The sequence below is a fragment of the Heptranchias perlo genome, chromosome X (genome assembly GCF_035084215.1).
Source record: "Heptranchias perlo isolate sHepPer1 chromosome X, sHepPer1.hap1, whole genome shotgun sequence".
Lineage (NCBI taxonomy): Eukaryota > Metazoa > Chordata > Chondrichthyes > Hexanchiformes > Hexanchidae > Heptranchias > Heptranchias perlo.
Window position 1 is genome coordinate 9,248,470 of NC_090370.1, and position 19,262 is coordinate 9,267,731.

Sequence of the window (19,262 nt, forward strand, 5' to 3'; positions counted from 1 at the left end):
CAAGGTGTTAGGGGGCAGCATCTGCCTCCTCTTGGATCAGAAAGTCTGTGTTTTGTATGGATTATTAGGAAATTGTAATATGCTAAACAGAGCCAAAAATTATGTTCTTAGTGATAAAATGGTCTTTTTTTTCTAAAAAGTGTTAAAATAGATTTTTTTATTCGAAAGAACATACCGTTTTGTGTTGTGTTTTGGAGGCATTAGTTAATACCCATTTCATAGAATTTAAAAAAAAGAGCACAGAAGGAGGAAACTCAAGCCATGATTCCCCTACTTCACCAAACTGTTAATTTTGTCCTTTGCCCATCGTCTAGACTTGGCAAAAAAGGTAGCAACCTTCCAAATTGTTCCATCTCATTTCAAACACAATGGGGGTGATTTTAAAGCCCAAGAACAGGTAGGTTGGGAGCGGGTGGGAATGGGAGTTGAAAATAATTGTGTTTTTTGGGATCACAATCGCAAAATCTTTGGACTTGGCATTCCCAGTGGGAAGCCTGTACTTTTACACGCCGACTTTAAACCAGGAAATAAAGCCGGGTTGTGATTGTGACCCAAAAAACTGTTTTCAACTCCCACCCGTTCTTGGAGTTTAAAAATCACCCCCAATATCTTGAGGGGGGGGGGGTGAAAATCCTGTCTTCCCTGATTTTAGTGACAAAAATGCTTCTTTAGTGAAGTCAGGAATGATGGGCCACCTTTCGTTCAAACAAAAGCATAGTTTTAACATTTACTTTATTTTCCCCCAAATTGCTAAAGTATTGGATTTGATAATATCAACAGAACATTCATTTAGTGGAGGGTAAGACTAGGCTGGCTACTTATCCATGGCAACCCAAACCTCTTGTTCATACCTGTCCTTCAGATGAGGTGTTAAACTGAGGTCCCATCAGCCAATTCCAGTGGTTCAGGGGATAATAAAAGACTTTGTGGCACGATTTGAAGACGAGGAGATCTCCTGGTGTCCTGGCCACCAACACCCAAAAGACAGATTAACTAGTCACCCAGTTGCAGCTTGTAGGGCAGTGTTGGCACAGAATGGCTGCCACACATGCCTGCATCAGCAATTCATCGTGTGAAGCACTTTTGAGACATTTGACTTGTGATAAGGGGCTCTATAAATGCAAGTATGTTTTTCAGTGAATGGAAATTGTGGATATTTTATTTTTTTGTCAATTTCAGGACCGTTATGCAAGAAACTTACTAATTGCTTTTCTTTCCCAGTTACTCTTTTCCAGGAAAAACAAAAGGGAACACTTTCCTTTCACCATATCCAAACATTCTGGCTCGAGATCTGAAGAACACTTTGTTCTTTTTCTTCTTTTACTAGATTTGGTTTCACCCCTAAACTGATTCCTGTGAGATCACAAAAGAGCAGTTTGTTTTAACTGCTCAACCAGTGTGTACGTCACTTGTATTCCCAGATCACGAGTGGACATTCCCTGCATTCCGTATTTCCTTGATGATTTTCCACATTTTTTTTCCCCCCCATAGACATGCACAACAAAAGCAAGGAAGAAATGGAAACAACGAATCATGTGACTTTTGCTATACGTTAAAAACAAGTTATATCGGAGACTGACTAACCCTATTAACCCACGAGTGTCAATTCTAAAATGGACCCCGATATTTTGGAAATTGCCACTTCAGTGATCTTCAAGCAGGACTCAGACATCTCACCCATTTTCTTTCTCATGCCCACTAACCCTGGTCTTAAAAATGATTACATCCTGTCAATAACTTAACAGGACACCAGATTGCACCTCTTTCGTTTTTTCCAATTTGTCTTCCAGTATCAATATACAGGAATACCTACTGATATGGGAACACCCAATTACCGGGGCCTCTCGGAAATAGCTTAAGAAACACATCTCTACCCTTGGATCGTACACATGTTTCAAAAGAATAAGCTATATTTTTAGCTTTTAATGCACTGAGGATATATTGTGACCCTGCCTATTCCAGTGGTTCAGGTGATGTTATGAGTTTGAGGCTACCAGTGCTCTAAGTCTAGATCTATTTGATGATTTTTGCCATTGTAACGCGTACAATTTTGCAGTTCATTTTTTGAAAAACGACCCGGTCTCCCATGGAGCTGTTCACATTTTTAAAAAGCGTTTAGTAGTGACGGATGAAGCATCTCCTCAAGTGCTTCTTTCACAAAGGTGTGCCCCTTCAAGGCTGTAACGTGTCTTGGTGATACCCATCTCGGATGTCTGTTTTGCCCGTTTGCTATGCCAATTGATCGGGAATGCCAAACATCTAACCATTACAAGAAGAGTTCAATCTATTTACAGGGTAGAGGGTTGTTTCGACCAACATCTGGATGGCATCAGTGTACTGCAGCTTGAAAATCAGGTGTTGAGGTGGGGTGTGGAAGGGAGCAGGTGGGTTGGTGTTAGGGTGAAGTTTAGGATGGAATAGGCAGGGTGAGCGGTCATGGGGTTCAGAAATACCTGAGGGTGAGCTTGAGCACATTCAGTGGTGGCATACAGGAGCATTTGGAGGGGAGGTGGGAAGCGTTTAGAAGGTGAACCTTTTGGAACACTAGAGAAGAAAGGATCCTGTTGAGGGAAGGGTCACAACGACATGGGAGAAAGGGCTAGTGTATGGGGCAATCTAGAGGAACAGGGCCTGAGATTACAGAATAGGAGAGGACACTGAAATTCAGTAGCAGACATAAAGGGCTCAATTTTAAACTTAAATTGCTGGGGTGGGGGGGCTGCGAAAATTGCAGAAATGCAGACCGGGTTCGTAAGCCGGCTTCAACCCGCCGACTTCCGAGTTTCCCACGGACGCACCTGTGCGCGGGCGTCCGGAATCCGGAAGTCTCGCCAGCAATTAAAGCCGGCCGGATGATAGTTAAAGAACCAAATGTACCTCATTGAGGCACTTCAGGCAATTTACTTGTGACATATTAGGTAGTTAGAATGATTTTTAACTTACCAGGCCGGCTTTCCCACGGCTTCTGATTCACGCCTGGTGAAACCAGATGTGAAGGGCCGGATCAGGCAAAAATAAACTAAATAAATTAAATTAAAAATCATGGCGCAAGGTTAAAACACAAAACCAATCTGCCTTTTCACCCTGTTCAGATGTCTCCCTCTCCGATCTTCCCCTCCTCAACCCCGATCTCCCCCAGATGCCCACCCGATCGTCCCCTCTCCCCCCCGATCTTCCATTCCAGTGCCAGATGACGTCTCTCTCTCTCTCTCTCTCTCTCTTTCCCCCGCCACCTCGCATTGCAGCTCCTGTCGGCAGCCAGCCTGTCAATCAGGCACGAAACCCGGACAGAACTTCAATCACCATCAATTACATTGCGATCGCATAGGAAACGGTAATTTTTTTTAAAAATTCGGGTTTGCCATGCACACCTTCACCCCCCCACCCCGCTACCAATCTACCACCATTTCAAAATTGAGCCCAAAATGGCAGCAGTTCCATTCAAAATAATCCTGCCCGAGGTAACAAAATGCTTAGGCAGAGCAGAAGCCTTACAAGTGGGGAAGCCCTCAAGGTGGTTTACTGAGCCGCAAAGCACTCAGGCGTGCCCCTGGGCTGATTGGGCAGCGGCCCAGCAAGACTCTGGGTGCGACGGGACAGTTTTAAGATAAAGACCAACACCATGGGAGAGAAGCTCAAGTTTAGCTGCACTTCAGACACAGCCTTGAAGTCAAACTCAGGCCCCAGGCCCCTGACAGAGGTTCGGTCTCGGGGGGGGGGGGGTGGGGGGTGCAAAACTTAATGGCACACATTCCCAGCAGCAGTTAGACAATTCTATTAGTAAATGGAAATCATTTTTACAAGTTACGTAACTTTTCACAGATGTATTATGGTAGAAATTGCATTTTGTTACCTCTGTGTTGTCAGCTCGCCAAAGAATCAAGATTTTCTCAAAGTGAGTTAATTAGTTTCCCATTCTCCTCTTTGCTGTCTGTTTTATTGGTACCTGTTTGCTGACTGATTTTCAATTGGCAGTTTTTGTTCCCACTTGCTGAGTGTTGATTGATAGGTCCCCTACCCATTCAGTTGCAATTTTTTGCTGTTCTATGAACAGAATATGAGTCCATCAGGTGCAAGTGTGATTGTGCGAATGCCTGAAATTTATAAGCAATTTACTGACCTCTAATTGACCTGAGCTACACTGATTAGCAGCTACAATTACTTGAATTCCCACAGGGAGTACTTGAGCAATTGCCTTAAAGAGACAGGCCAGATTAGCAGCTGAATATTACAACTGTATTCCAGACTGCAGGTTGTGAACAATGCCAGAACCTCAACAAAAAAAAGTCTTGAGTCCATGACAATTCAGATGTCTCACTTCCAAGTGTGAAAATATTTTTCTCAAAAGGGAAAGACTGGTTCTTCTGATCGGGAGCTAAAAATTTACAACCACCTGCCAATCTGCACAATTCCCTCACCAACAGTATTTAATCTCTAATTGATGTCATGATCTGTCAAGTTACAGCAATTAGATTTTGTGGCTAAAAGGGACAGGCCAATTTAAACACAGCTCACCTCAGCAGCAGAATAATACATTTTGCATTACCTGGTATAACACTCTCATCATACAACCAGTGCGCCATCCAGTTTACTGTGAGTAATATAATTTCCTTTGATTTAAGACAAAAAGCTTCAACTGAGGTTCAAATCCAGCCCCGATGGGACAGAGGTCTTCCAACTATCAGTTCAGATAGAAGTGGTGTGAGTTGATTGGAATTAAATGGAATAATTATCCTGGGAGTCACCATTGACCAGAAACTTAACTGGACCAGCCACATAAATACTGTGGCTTCACGAGCAGGTCAGAGGCTGGGTATTCTGTGGTGAGTGACTCACTGCCTAACTTCCCAAAGTCTTTCCACCATCTACAAGCCACAAGTCAGGAGTGTGATGGAATACACTCCACTTGCCTGGATGAGTGCAGCTCCAACAACACTCAAGAAGCTCAACACCATCCAGGACAAAGCAACCTGCTTGATTGGCACCCCATCCACCACCCTAAACATTCACTCCCTTCACCACCGGCACACTGTGGCTGCAGTGTGTACCATCCACAGGATGCACTGCAGCAACTTGCCAAGACTTCTTTGGCAGCACCTCCCAAACTCGTGACCTCTACCACCTAGAAGGACAAGGACAGCGGGCACATGGGAACAACACCACCTGCACGTTCCCCTCCAAGTCACATACCATCCCGACTTGGAAATATATCGCCGTTCCTTCATCGTCGCTGGGTCAAAATCCTGGAACTCCCTTCCTAACAGCACTGTGGAGAACCTTCACCACACGCACTGCAGGGGTTCAAGAAGGTGGCTCATCACCACCACCTTCTCAAGGGCAATGAGGGATGGGCAATAAATGCTGGCCTTGCCAGCGACACCCACATCCCATGAACGAATAAAAAAAAAGTGGCTCAGTCTATTGCAACTTTTGACAGTGGGAATGGGAAGCGATTTGGTCCATTGACATTCTAGAGACTGGGAAGTGATTTGGTCCATTGAAATTCTAGAGACTGGGAAGTGATTTGGTCCATTGAAATTCTATAGACTGGGAAGTAGGTTGAAATTCTATATTCCGCAGGAACGGGAATCAGCCCAATAGAATACTATAAAGGGATGCAGTTTAATTCTGCACAATGCAAGCTGCTAATGGGGTTATTATCAAAATTCTAGCTCATGGGACAACAATTGGGCTGCATTGGAATATTATGCTTGGACCAGGTGTAGGCTTAACTGGAGCTGACAGTACTTTGTCTGTTCTTTCGACTGAATATTTCTATTTAGAATCATTGTGTTAATTTTATACCTGGCTATGTGCCAGTACATAAAGGAAATGATGAGTGCAGATTACTCCAAGTCATTTTAAGAGTAATTTGCTCCACTATTCCATGTTCAATAGCAGCAGAATTTCTTTTCCATTTTTATTTTAAATTTCAGAGCAATTTTTTTCAATGACCTAAATGTGGATGTGAGGTTTCAGCGAACAAAGTCTTGTAAAATGAGGACATTTAAATATCCGGTTGTAATGGTTATGAAAGAACAGCCTCAAAGATACAGTGGCTCCTTGTTCAGGTAGACCATTTTATTTCAAATAAATGTTTCGGTGAATTTTTGTGGTCATCTTGGCAAGATATATTGGCTGGGAAGAGGGACAAAGTTTCCCAGTGTCAGCATTAAGCACTCCCAAAGCAGCCAGCTGTAGACTAAAATTCCTTCCTCGAACTTCAAAAGAACAGCCCCCCCACTTAACTATACCCACATGACATTTTTAAATTTCCCACGCCAGCCACTCTTGTGGGCTCCGTCAGTGAGTTTGTGGGTTTGAGCCCCCTCCAGAGACTTGAACACATAATCCAGGCTGACACTTCAGTGCGGTGCTGAGGGAGTGCTGCACTGTTGGAGGTGCCGTCTTTTGGATAAGACATTAAACTGAGGCCCTGTCTGCCCTCTCAGATGGATATTAAAAAATCCCACGGCGCTACTCAAAGAAGAGCTGGGGAGTTCTCCTGATGTTCTGGCCAACAATTATCCCTCAACCAACATCACTAAAACATGTAATCTGGTCATTCTTCTCATTGGTGTTTGTGGGATCTTGCTGTGCACAAATTGGCTGCTGCGTTTCCCTACATTACAATAATGACCCCACTTCAAAAGCACTTCATTGGCTGTGAAGCACTTTGGCATGTCCTGAGGCTGTGAAAGGTGTTATAAAATGCAAGTTCTGACTTTATCAATTTAGTGCCAAATTATGGACAGCTTCATGCTTTGGGCCCATGCCAATTGGGAACGGTGCCAAGGAATGGTGGGATCTCATTTCACATTGTAATAAGTTCACAATCTGAGCCCTGCCAGTACAAGGAAGGTGGCAAGACAAGGACAGGGAAAACAAAAAAAAACATAGACTACTCTTAGAGTGCTCTTGTGGATCGGTTGGCCTGGGGGTGCTCTTGTGCACCGACCACTCTTATGAATGGCACTGGCAGAAGCCTAGAAGTGGGTCATTTACTTAAACTTTGAGCTAGAGAATAATGCACAGTATAATGGAGAGGAAAGTCAATAATGGCCCTGAATTTGATCGGACTTTCTGCTGACGTAACGTTGCCACAAGTGCTGTGGAAACCCCATTTACGTGTAGAAACAGGGTTTCTGATGTACTTCCGGCGAATTTAGGGCGCGCGATGGCAGAAAGTCCGAGAAAATTTGGGGACATTGGCCCAGAATTTGCTGCCAAAATAACGGTGTGTTTAATGGCGCTCGCCGTTATTTGTGTGTAAATCGTCCAGCCACTTGTGGCGAGGAAGTAATACGCCGTGAGTTGTGAATCGCCACAAATTACTGGATGGTTTGTGCCGCTCCGCCGTTAGTCTTGCGAAAACGGGAGCTCGCCCTCAACCTCCCCGTGAGTTTCAAGAAATTGCTGCATTTGTGCACTAATTACCAATTAAACTCGCCGCAGAAAGTTAGGGCTGGTACTCAACAGCATAAGGACCCTTTATATACCTGCAATGCCACTCAACCACTCCAGCCCAGAAAAGGAACAATTATAACTGTGGAGTGTCACTCCTACAGGTAGTAAATTGTTGTTAGAGATTTTTACAATTTTAAATTTTTTTTCTTACTTTTTCCTTTTGTCTCTTTTTTCCTCTCTCTCTTAATCCGATCTTTATTTCCCTCTCTTTATTTCTCTTTCTGTGCCTGATTTAATTCTAATTCACCCAGGTTCACACAACTCTCTGTGTGAAGAAGTTTCTCCTGCCCTCTGTTCTAAATCGCTTATATTTAATCATGTGTCTGTGGCTCCTCGATCTAGACCCTTCAACTACTGCAAACAGTCTGCTTCCATCTACTCTGTCCCACCCGTTCATAATTTTAAACACTTCTATCATATCACCCCATAATCTGCATTGTTCTAATGGGAAAAAGACCGAATATTCCAAGTACCAGAGCCACTGGGAGTGGAGGTGATGTAGGCTGGTGCTTGCGGTGGGGATCCCCTCTTGATACATGGCCGGTGGGGTGGTCCGCACTCCTGGGGTCTATCCACCTTTCTTAAGAACATAAGAAATAGGAGCAGGAGTAGGCCATACGGCCCCTCGAGCCTGCTCCGCCATTCAATCAGATCGTGGCTGATCTTCGACCTCAACTCCACTTTCCCGCCCGATTCCCACGATCGTCTCTTTTGAAATCTGAACTATTTTCTCTTTATTTAGATGTGTGATAAATTCTTCCACCACATTCCTGGGCCGTGGGAGTTTTCTCCTCTTTGCCAGATTTTCTATGCTTCCCTCCCCCTCTGCTATTCTGCTGTAGCCATTTACACCTCCTCTGGACCCATCTTTTGTTTCTTTACTTGTCCCATTACCACTCCCCTTTTGCCTTGCACCATCATCGCTCCTGCCCTCCACCCGATCACAGGCCTCTCCCTTTTGTTCTTTTTCTGCCCTTCACTCCTTTTCCCTGGCTCTGTACTTGCTTAAAGGATGTTCATCTCTAACATCTTCCATTCACTGCATTTCCCCCATCTACCACGTCTGTTACCCCCTCAAAGAATTCTAGGAGGTTTGTCAAAACACGATCGTCCCTTTTGAAATCTGTACTAGCTACTTCTAACTATTTTCTCTTTATTTAGATATGTGGTAATTTCATCCTTAATTAAAGACTCTAAAATTTTCCCTACCACAGATGTTAAGCTAACTGGCCTGTAATTACCTGGATTAGCTGTCTCTCCTTTTTAAAAATGGGTATTACATTGGCCACTCTCCAGTCCTCTGACATACGCCCACGCTCAATACAGCTCTGAAATATCACTTCTAGGACCTTGGCAACTTCCTCCTTCATCTCCCTCAGGATCCAAGATGTATCCTGTTGGGCCCTGGTGCTTTGTCTTCCTTTAGCCTAACTAACTTAGCTAAAATTTTCCTATTATCCATCATAATATCACTCATCTCACTCACAACCACTTCAGGATTCACCTTCTCTCCGACATCCTTCTCTTTAGTAACGACTTTAGTGCTTATTAAATATCTCTGCCATTTGCTGTTCATCATCTACAAATTGACAATCCTCTCAGGGATCCCATCTCGGTTTTAACGATTCTCTTCTTACTGATGTACTTGTAAAATAAAACTTTACTGTTCCTTTTGATGGTTTTTGAATGTTTTCCCTCATACTTCCTCTTAGTTTTCCTCATCCTGCTCTTAACCCCCTTTTTTATTTTCTCGTATTCTTCTTTAGTTTTTTTCATTATCATTCTTATAGTCCTTATAGGCCCTCTTCAATTTTCAAATCCGTACTGGTCACTTCTGACAGACCTAGTTTCCTGCCTCAGGTCACAGGTCGGAATCTCAGGGCTGACCTGTCATTCAAACCAACTGAGCAGAGCTCAAAGTGTGTGAAGAAAAAAAAATGGTGTTCGTGATGCAAAATCACAATTTAAATTTCATTTTTGTCTTGCTCTTGCCTCAACATAGTTTCCAGGTTACATCACAGACAGATTCTTTTTATCATACATACTGGTCTCTAGTTTCCTGTCTAACTTTAGCAAAAAGGTAGACAGGAGTGAAAAGTGATATGATGTCAGTAGGAAAAGTGAATGCACCACTGGTCCAAGCTTTGCTCGTTAAGGCCTCACAGAAGTCACTAATGGTTTCATGCAGCATTCCGTAACTGTAGTTAAATCAAGAAGCGAGTACTTTATTCCCGATAGGAACAGTGAGCTTGACAAAATAACAACAACGAGCATTTATATAGCGCCTTTAACGTAGTAAAACATCCCGAGGTGCTTCGCAGGAACGTAATCAGACAAAAAACTTGATACCGAGTCACATAAGGAGATATTAGGTCAGGTGACCAAAAGCTTGGTCAAAGGGGTAGGTTGGTTAAAATAAGGAATGTCTTAGAGGGGAGAGAATTGGAGAGGCGGAGCAGTTTAGGGAGGGAATTCCAGAGCTTAGCACCTAGACGACTGAAGGCACGGCCGCCAATGGTGGGGCAAAGAAAGTGGGGGATGAGAAAAGGAAAGATTTGAGGTCAGGCATTTTGTTTGTTTGCCTTTTGGACATCAGGAAGTTTCTTTTCTGTATAATGAAAAAAATAAACAAAAGATACTAAAAACAAATTAAATTTATTCAGTTGAGCAGTGCTTGTGATGTACATGTCTAATGCGTTTTGCTCCTGGATTTGGCCCTTGTGTCATGAACTTCGCTGTGTTGCTTGTGTATGTGCCCGACTGCTAGTTGAGGGATCAACACTGGTAGTTGGATGGTTGAACTGTCAACTGGCAAGCTGGTGGCGACCGATACCTGCAACAAACCATGACTTACATCAGTGCCAGGGTCTGCTTTACTGGACATGCTGTGGGTTCATTGCTTTCAGAGGTGGCGAAGAACTGCCACGGACATGAGTGCCAACTGGCTACTTCCATGCCACCCCACACATGCCACTTTTGGAGGGCATCTCCCCATCATGCCCACTGAGCTGTATGAGCACAGAACAGCAAGTTTTTTTGCACGTTAATACATTGTGGGATTCCCGTCATTTGCTTATATGTAAGAGTAGGAGATATCTCTATTGCAGTGCTGTAAATAAATCCAAAATGAACCAAATGTTGTGTCTCACTTTTGACAGGGTGTCTGACCCCTGTGATCTGACCCCTCCCTGACAACGAGCAGTTTAGTATTAAACACAACAGGGCCAATACTGCGCTTGACAGAAGTCCTGACCTTAAGACAGTGCATTGCCTTCTAATTCCCGTCCCCTTGCTCTCCTTAAATCAAGACTGGCTGTGGAATCAAAGGTGACTATTGTAGGGTTAGGGGTCACCAGCCTCACTCTAAGTGGGACTGTTTCAGATGTTGGAAACGCTATCACACCTTCTTCTGCACCGTAAAAGCTTTTACTCAGTGATCTACTATAATCTGATTACTTTAGTGGTTTTGTAGACCACTATTCCCAATAAGCTCTGCATAGTCCTTTAAAAAGGAAGTACACCACAGAGGTGCTGTGTTCACCAATAGTGGGGTATGATAGAAATAGAACACGCTAGCAACTTCACTGGAAATACTAAACAATCTTCACATATTGCATTTACAATGTTGACACAGAGCAATTTTTACCCCAGTGTAGGGTTGCCAACCCTCCAGGATTACCCGGGGGCCTCCAGGAATTAAAGACTAATCTCCAGGACACTGCTGCGAGCAATACCCAGGAGAAAAATCATTGGGGCAATTTAAAAAAATTTTTGAACACTTTTGTTTATTCGTTATAAAAATATTGGGCATGGGAAGAAAGGCTGTTTGACTGACAGTCAAGAATCATTCAATTGGTTAACGAAGAGTCTGTTCACTTTCCAATTGGCCATGGGAAGGCGGAGCTTCGTGAGTATGGACGTGTTGGGCGGCCAATGGTGGGAATGTGGGGACGGGGCGATAGGAGGTCATGTGATGACACCTCCAGGACTATGTCCAACCAGAGTTGGCAACACTACCCCAGTGTGATTCTGCCACCGATAATTTAACAGTTAGGAACATAAGAAATTTTAAAAAGCCAAGCTATTTCTAAATTGAGTGGTATTCCTGTCACCGCCAGTAGTTAAATTGAGCTCTTGGTGTGCACTTCCATTCACCTAGGGCCTGAACCCATTCCTCAGGCAGTGCTTGGGCCTATCCAGCTGATCACTCAAGCTGCTCTGGACGAATGCAAGAACCACATGACTTAGAATCAGAGAATCTTACAGCGCAGAAGGAGACCATTCGGCCTGACGTGCCTGTGCCGGCTCTTTGAAAGAGCTATCCAATTAATCCAACTCCCCTCTGCTCTTTGTCCAAAGCCCTGCAAATTTCTCCTTTTCAATATTTATCCAATTCCCTTTTGAAAGTTATGATTGAATCTGCTTCCACCACCCTTTCAGGCAGCGCATTCCAGATCATCACAACTCGCTGCGTAAAAAAAAATTCTCCTTATCTCCCCTCTGGATTTTTTTGCCAATTATCTTAAATCTGTGTCCTTTGGTTACCGACCCTCCTGTCAGTGGAAACAGTTTCTCCCTATCCACTCTTACAAAACCCCTCATTATTTTGAACATATAGCATCTTTAAAAATAAATAAAACACACACGCAAAGAATAATGCCCTGGTGAGAAAAGAGTACATCTCGTACAATTTACAATGATCAATTGCATTAGATACTTTTACTTTTGAAGAAAGAACTTGCATTTATATAGTGTCTTATCACATCCACAAGACATCCCAAAATGCTTAACATCCAATGGATTACATTTGAGTAGGCAAACATGGTAAACAATTTGCACACAGCAAGGCCCCACAAATAGCATACGAATGACCAGGTAAACTGTTTTAGCAATGCTGATTGAGGGAAGTATGTTGGTCAGGACACTATGAGAATTTACTACTCTTCTTCGAACAGTACCGTGGGATCTTCTACGTTCAGCTGAGGAGAACATAAAGAACAAAAGAAGCAGGAGCAGGAACAGGAGTAGGCCATATGGCCCCTCGAGCCTGCTCCACCATTCAATCAGATCATGGCAGATCTTCGACCTCAACTCCACTTTCCCCCCTGATCCCCATATCCCTTGAGAGAAAGGGGACCTGAATGATAGCACCTCTGACAATGTAGCACCCCTTCAGTGATGCACTGGGAGTGTCAGCCTGGATTATGTGCTCAAGTCTCTGGAGTAGGACTTGAACCTTCTACCCAGAGGTGATTCTACTAATTGAGGCAAAGTGTCGAGCTTTAGCACAATGGTTTTCAAAACTTTACTGCGTGGGAGACCCCTGGAAATATCAAGACACTGCCAGCAACCACTGCAAATCTTTACACACCTGGGAGGGATCCCCTGAAAACAGACACACTCCTGGGGACTCCCTGTTCTGCCTTAACTCTTGCCGGTCTATGCATAAGTTCTGAGGACTTGGATAAGTGGGGTGTGTCCCTGCAGGAAGAGAGTGTGCGCTCCACATTGAGCAAACAGAGACTTTACCACTGTCGACTTTTCAGTAGGTTAGTTTAGAGACTCTTAAGTATTGCGATAGGTTTCTTCACGTGCCAGATGCCTGGGTGACCAAAACAAACTCCTGCCCCAATAACGTACCTTAACCCCAATTCTGGGTTATACAATAGAACGTGGGACTAAGACTTACAAGTGTGTCGTCTCACAAACTCCCCCATAGTCTTTCCATCACAAAGACTGCTTACTTCCACCTCTGCAACATTGCCTGCCTTCGCACCATCTCTGCCAAAACCCTTTTACATACCTTAAAGTCACCTCCAGACTTGACCCTTCCAATGCTCTCCGAACTGGCCTCACTTTCCTCCACCCTCCATCAACTCCAAGTTATTCAAAACTCTGCTGCCCAAATCCCGTCCCACATTTAGTCCTGCTAACCCAGCATGCTGTTCTACACTCGCTCCCCATCTCCCAACGCACCAAATTGAAAATTTTCAACTGTATTCCTCCAGGGCCTTACCCCACCGTCTCTCCACAATCTCCTCCAGCCCTTTTTTCCCCCTCCCCGAACACTATTCCTCTGACTATAGCCTTATATGCCCCTTCACCCCACCATGAGCCTTCTCAAAAACCATCTCTTCAACCAAGCTTTTGGTCACCTCTGGTAACTGCACCCCTCGTGGCTTGGTGTCAATTTTATCTCATTCCTATCCGTAAAGCACCGTGGGACTCTCTTTAGGGTGAAGGCAAAAGCAAGTGGTTGTTGATGCACATGCTTATAAGTTAAGGGACGATGTAAATCTTTACACAAATCTCGCTCTGTGTTGTGTTGACAGGACAAATCTTTTCACAAGCTGGAATCAATTTTAGAGGATTTGTTAGAATTATGTTGTAGAAATGTATCAAATCTCTATTTCAATCAAAACAGATATGGTCACTGCTTTTCTGAACTTGACTCTGTTGTTCCGCTCTGGCCAGACTTCAAGTAAACCATCCTACACTCTCTTTCCCCTCCCTGCGTTTAAATCAAGATCATTGCACCACCTCCTACTTTGATACAAATACAAAGCAGTCTGGGAGGCTCATTCGGCACAACACCCACCACACCCCCCCCGTACCGTCCCTCCCCAAACCACCTCTGAGCAGCAGAATGCAGGCCACCAACAGCGACCTACAATCAAGACAATGGGCCAGAAGTTGCTGGAACGACGGGCAATTGGATTGACGCATTAACATCGCACGCCATTATTAATTCGTAAAAGATTCAGCAAATTGCGGAGAGATACGCCATGAGTTCATGAGGCCCCCGATGCGGCATTGACAATCGCTGCGCCGTTAACGGATTTACGTTCCAGCAATTTGTGGCGCAAATATAGTGAGGTCACTGGCGAGCATAAAAAGTCCAATTAACATTGTTCGCTGCCAAACCCGCCATTGCGGCAATTTCCGGCCTCAATGACTTAAACCAATGTAACAATTAACGCCCACCTTCACCGCTCTCTGACCCAACTTAACCCCAGAGACCAAGAACAGATTGCTTCAACCTGAAAACTCGTGTTGCTCCCAGTGCAGACACAGGCATAGCAAGAACCCTTAATGTATCAGTGAACCCACCTCACAAGCACTATATCGACCAAATGTACAATCAATTTATCAAATACATAGATGAATTTAAACTCCTGAAAAGCAATTAAAGCAGAATATAAAAAGAGCAGTAGATCCTGCACCATCTTTGGCCAAACAAATCTTTCAGGCTGCAGTGAACCACGTTTTCAAGTTTGCTACAGAGTATATGATGCTGGAGTTATTGTTGGGAAATCACAGGAAATGCTTGCTGCTGGCAGTGTGGTTTTTGGAAAATTGGACCGCAGCAGTTTAAAAGCAGAAAACCAGTTGGCGCAGAGGGCATACTGGATTGGGCTGCCACCGTTCTGTGCCGCAAGCTGGTAAGGCATGGATTTGCAGACATGCTTCCTTGCAAGGCAAGTTACTGGTATCAGTCAGGCCAGGTCAGCAAAGAGGCTGGGCAGAGTCAAGTACCTTCCATCCTAAAGGAGGAAGGAAGAAGGGAAAAAAAAAGTTAAGTCAACCCATGCTTTCTGTCATGCACCTCCAAGCGACTGGTTACAGAGTGCTGTTGGCAAAAGGCCCAACTGGCCACTCCTGGAACCTAATATTGGGTGGAAAATTTAATATAGGAATAAAATTAGGATTGGTATATTTTTTATGAATGGGATAAATGCAACCATTCCTTTGAAAGTACAAATAGGAGGCAATGTTACTTGGGCCTTAGGTCTGTCCGTCCAATGGATGGTTAACATCCCGGTTAGCACTATAAAAAGACTCTAGTCTGTCCATATTAGATTGCCAACATAACAAGGATGGTACAGTATTAATGCTGTGCCACTAGATGTCATCAGCCCTTTGGCCGATGACAACAGGGCTTAATTTAACTGTCGACGGGGTTGAAAATGGACGGGAGTGGATTGGCTATCCAGTATACACCCCGCCCGATTTTTCTTTTCATAACAGCCTGTTTCACGCCCCCAGCCAAAGTTAAAATCAGCCCTTACATCATATTTACAAGCCAAAAGGTTGCTTTTCCTTAAGAAACGGCCAAGGATGAGAATAGGCCATTGCTGATTATCCCTCTAGTACTCTTGCTCGCCCATCTTAGCATCAACTGGATTTTGAATCCTCTGAAGTGTTTGACCTTAAGCAGTACGGTTTTCCAAAGTTTTATCACACTTAGTAAATAATGTTTTTCAAAGATCAGTTTTAATTTTACTTTTCATTAATATTAATTCATGTGCTACAGGTCCGACTTACCTTGAAGTAATATTCTGGGTTCACCTTCTCTGTAACATTTATTACTTTACCTCAGTGAGATTCCTCTTCATTTTCTCTCTAGACCATTTTACACATGTATTTGATTGTGACGGGACCAATCTCTGTGCTCGATATCTGCTCTTTATTTAAGAAATATCACCTCCTTCTCAAGCAGACATTCTCTAAATATTTTATTATTTAGGAAATTCTCTGGCCTCTGTTGGGAAGTTCTTCTGAAATGGGGCAGAGTTTTACCGTCTTGGAGGTTCTCAAAGGGCTAACAGAATGATACCAGGACTTACAGGGTTAAATTATGAGGACAGGTTGGATAAACTTGGTTTGAATTCCCTTGCGTTTAGAAGGTTGATGATCTAATCAAGGTCTTTAAAATAATTAAGGGATTTGATAGGGATTAGATACAGAGAAGCTATTTCCTCTGGTGGGAGAATGCAGAACAAGGGGGCATAATCTTAAAATTAGAGCTAGGCCATTTAGGAGTGAAATCTGGAAGCACTTTTTCACACAAAGGATAGTGGAAATGTGGAACTCTTTTCTGAGGCTTAGGATGTTGGGGGTCAATTGAAATTTTCAAGACTGAGATCGATAGATTTGTGTTAGGTCAGGGTATCGAGGGATATGGAGCAAAGGTAGGTAAATGGAGTTGAAATACAGATCAGCCATGATCTGATTGAATGGCGGAACAGGCTCGAGGGGCTGAATAGCCTAATCCTGTTCCTATGTAGTGTAGACCCTGTGCTGCTTGTGAAATGGGGTAATTCTTTAAAAAAACAAATTGCTACTTACCATTTGGGCCTTTGCATTCCATCATTCTGACAGCGATTGCACAGGTCCTACCATTCTGAAACATTTCTGGGTGCCTCCTCCACTGATCTTAGAATGCTGGATGCCTGAGCCTAGCAGGCATGGTTGTGTCTAGAATTCAAACAATGCAAATAGACTGAACAGCACCAGGCCCAGGGGAGCATGAAACGTGAGGGGACACGGCAGGAGGTCGGAACGCAGTGGAGTGCGTCCTTCAGCAATTTTCGGTCCCTTCCTGCCCAATATTGAGGTAGTGGATATATCGCTGTCCTGCTCTGAGACTGGTAGGTGTGGAGTGCAAAGCACAGCCTGGCTCTGATAGGCAGGAGAGAGCCATGTTTACAGGCGTATCCAGCGCTCCATTTTGCAGCCGTGGAATGTTTAGTCGTTTGGAGAGTGCAAGCAAGAGCAGACACTTTCTCATAACTTTAAAAAGACTCTGCAGTAAGTTGATAAAAGCGCCAGGCGGGTTTGGCCATGAGCACTTTTTTAACTTGGCTTTCATACCATACTGGAGTTATACTTCACATTGTGCCAAGCCCACGTAGTTGGAGATGGCCACTCTTGAGAGGTGAAGGGAGCATCTGACACTGCTTTGTTTTGGTGTGTTCTGCAGTCAGATGGGGATGTGACTTATGTGGCTACTCCCTGGTCAATACACCGCCAAAACTGCTTTGCATTGATGTGAAAGTGGAAGTATGCATATCAAGAATAGCACTTGGGAGCCCAGCCATCTGTGGAATCATGTTCCAGTAAGAATTGGCACCTTCTAAGGAGGGTGGGGGAAGAATCAAAAGGTGATCTTAAATTTAATACTTTGAAATAAATTATCAAGAAGGTACAACAGGCAAGTTTTCCCTTCAGGGTGCAATTCCTTATTACTCTATTTGCAGTTTGAATCAATGGAGAGACTCCAGGAAAAACAATCTCTGAAAATTCTTACATTGAAAACAAGGGATAAATGTGGGCCAGGCACCTGGTGAACTCCTTGCTCTTCGAATAGTTTCATGGGATTTTTAACATTCAGTTTGATGTCTCATCTATAAGACAGAACCTCTTACAGTGCAGCACTCCCTCAGTACTGCACTAAGGTGTCAGCCTAAATTTATGTTCTCAGGTCCATAGTAGGTGTTAGAAATGGAAAGCCATAGTGGTGACAATTAAACTACTAGCACCTGGTCTTTAGCTTTTATTCCTAAAGATTCCCCTTTCCATACACGCTACCCAGGGTCTCTTATAAAAAAGATACCAGAAAGTCCCCAATTGATACTCACCACCTGAGAGGAGTGCGTCAGGGGTGCCCCATGTCCGGCCAATTATACACCGTCTGCGTGGAGCCTTTCCTGCGCCTCTTGCGCAAGAGGCTGTCGGGACTGGCTCTGCGCGAGCCGGGCGTGGAGGTCGTCCTTTCGGCTTACGCCGACGACGTGCTCCTCATGGTCACGGATCCCCTTGGCTTGCGGAGGATGCGCGAGTGCCAAGAGGTCTACTCTGCCGCGTCCTCCGCAAGGATCAACTGGGAGAAATGTTCCGGACTCCTGGTGGGTCAGTGGCGGGTGGACTCCCTGCCGGAGGAGCTCAGGCCTTTCGCCTGGAGTACCACGCACCTCCGGTACCTGGGAGTCTACCTCGGCCCTGCCGAGGAAGCCTGGCCGGCGAACTGGGTAGAGCTGGAGGCCAAAGTCACCGCTCGCCTGGCGCGCTGGACAGGACTGCTCCAAGTGTTATCCTACAGGGGTCGAGTGTTGGTCATAAACCAGCTGGTGGCCGCCATGTTGTGGTACCGGTTGGTCCCTTTGACCCCCCCCCCCTGAGTTTGTCGCCAAGATTCAGAGGAAGTTCGTCGACTTCTTCTGGGCCAAAGGGATGCACTGGGTCGCTGCCGCGGTCCTGAGTCTCCCGCTTAGGGAGGGCGGTCAGGGGCTGGTGTGCGTCCGCACCCAGGTGGCAACTTTCCGCCTTCGGACGCTGCAGCGATACCTGTACGCGGAGCGTCCTCTTAGATGGCGTGCGCTGGCGACGTATTTTTTCCGCCAGCTGCACGGCCTGAACTACGACACGCAGCTCCTGTTCGTCTCGCTGTTGGGCGGCCGCATGTCTTTGCAGGAGCTGCCTGTCTTTTACCAGGATCTGCTCAGGGTCTGGACCATGGTCGCCTCCAGCCGGAGCTCTCGCCCGTCGGGGGTAGCGGCTGTCCTGCAGGAGCCGCTGCTCGGGAATCCGTTCCTCCGCGATGTCGGCTTCGGCCGCTCGTAGCTGACGGAGCGGAGGGCTGTGGCCGGTCGGGTGACCAGAGTCAGGGACGTCCTGGATGGCGGAGGGTCGGGTTGGCTCGAGCCGTGGGCGCTCGCCGCTCGCATGTCCTCGTGGCGTGCCGGGGACGCGGCCGCCGCCATCCGGGCGTTGAAAGTGGCGCTCGGCCCTGATTCCACTCGGGGGGTGGAGGCGGCTCAAGCGTGCGGAGCCATCCCGTCCGATCTGACCCCCGTTCGGACGGAATTCCTCCTCGGCGCCAAACCCCGGAACCTCCCTCGGAGGGCCGCGCCTCACAACTTGAGCTGTCTCTCGGAAATTCCCTCCGTGCCGTTTCACACCGCGCGGAGGGATTTCCTGTACGGGCTGCTCCTGCACACCATCCACTTCCTCGC

At 45.3% G+C, this 19,262-nt stretch overlaps 1 long non-coding RNA gene across 4 annotated transcripts in view; it reads right to left on the bottom strand.

Moving 5' to 3' along the window:
• LOC137306953 (uncharacterized) overlaps positions 1–19,262 on the bottom strand; it is a 225,362-nt gene that overhangs the window by 138,365 nt on the left and 67,735 nt on the right. The gene's annotated exons all lie outside the window — the stretch shown is intronic.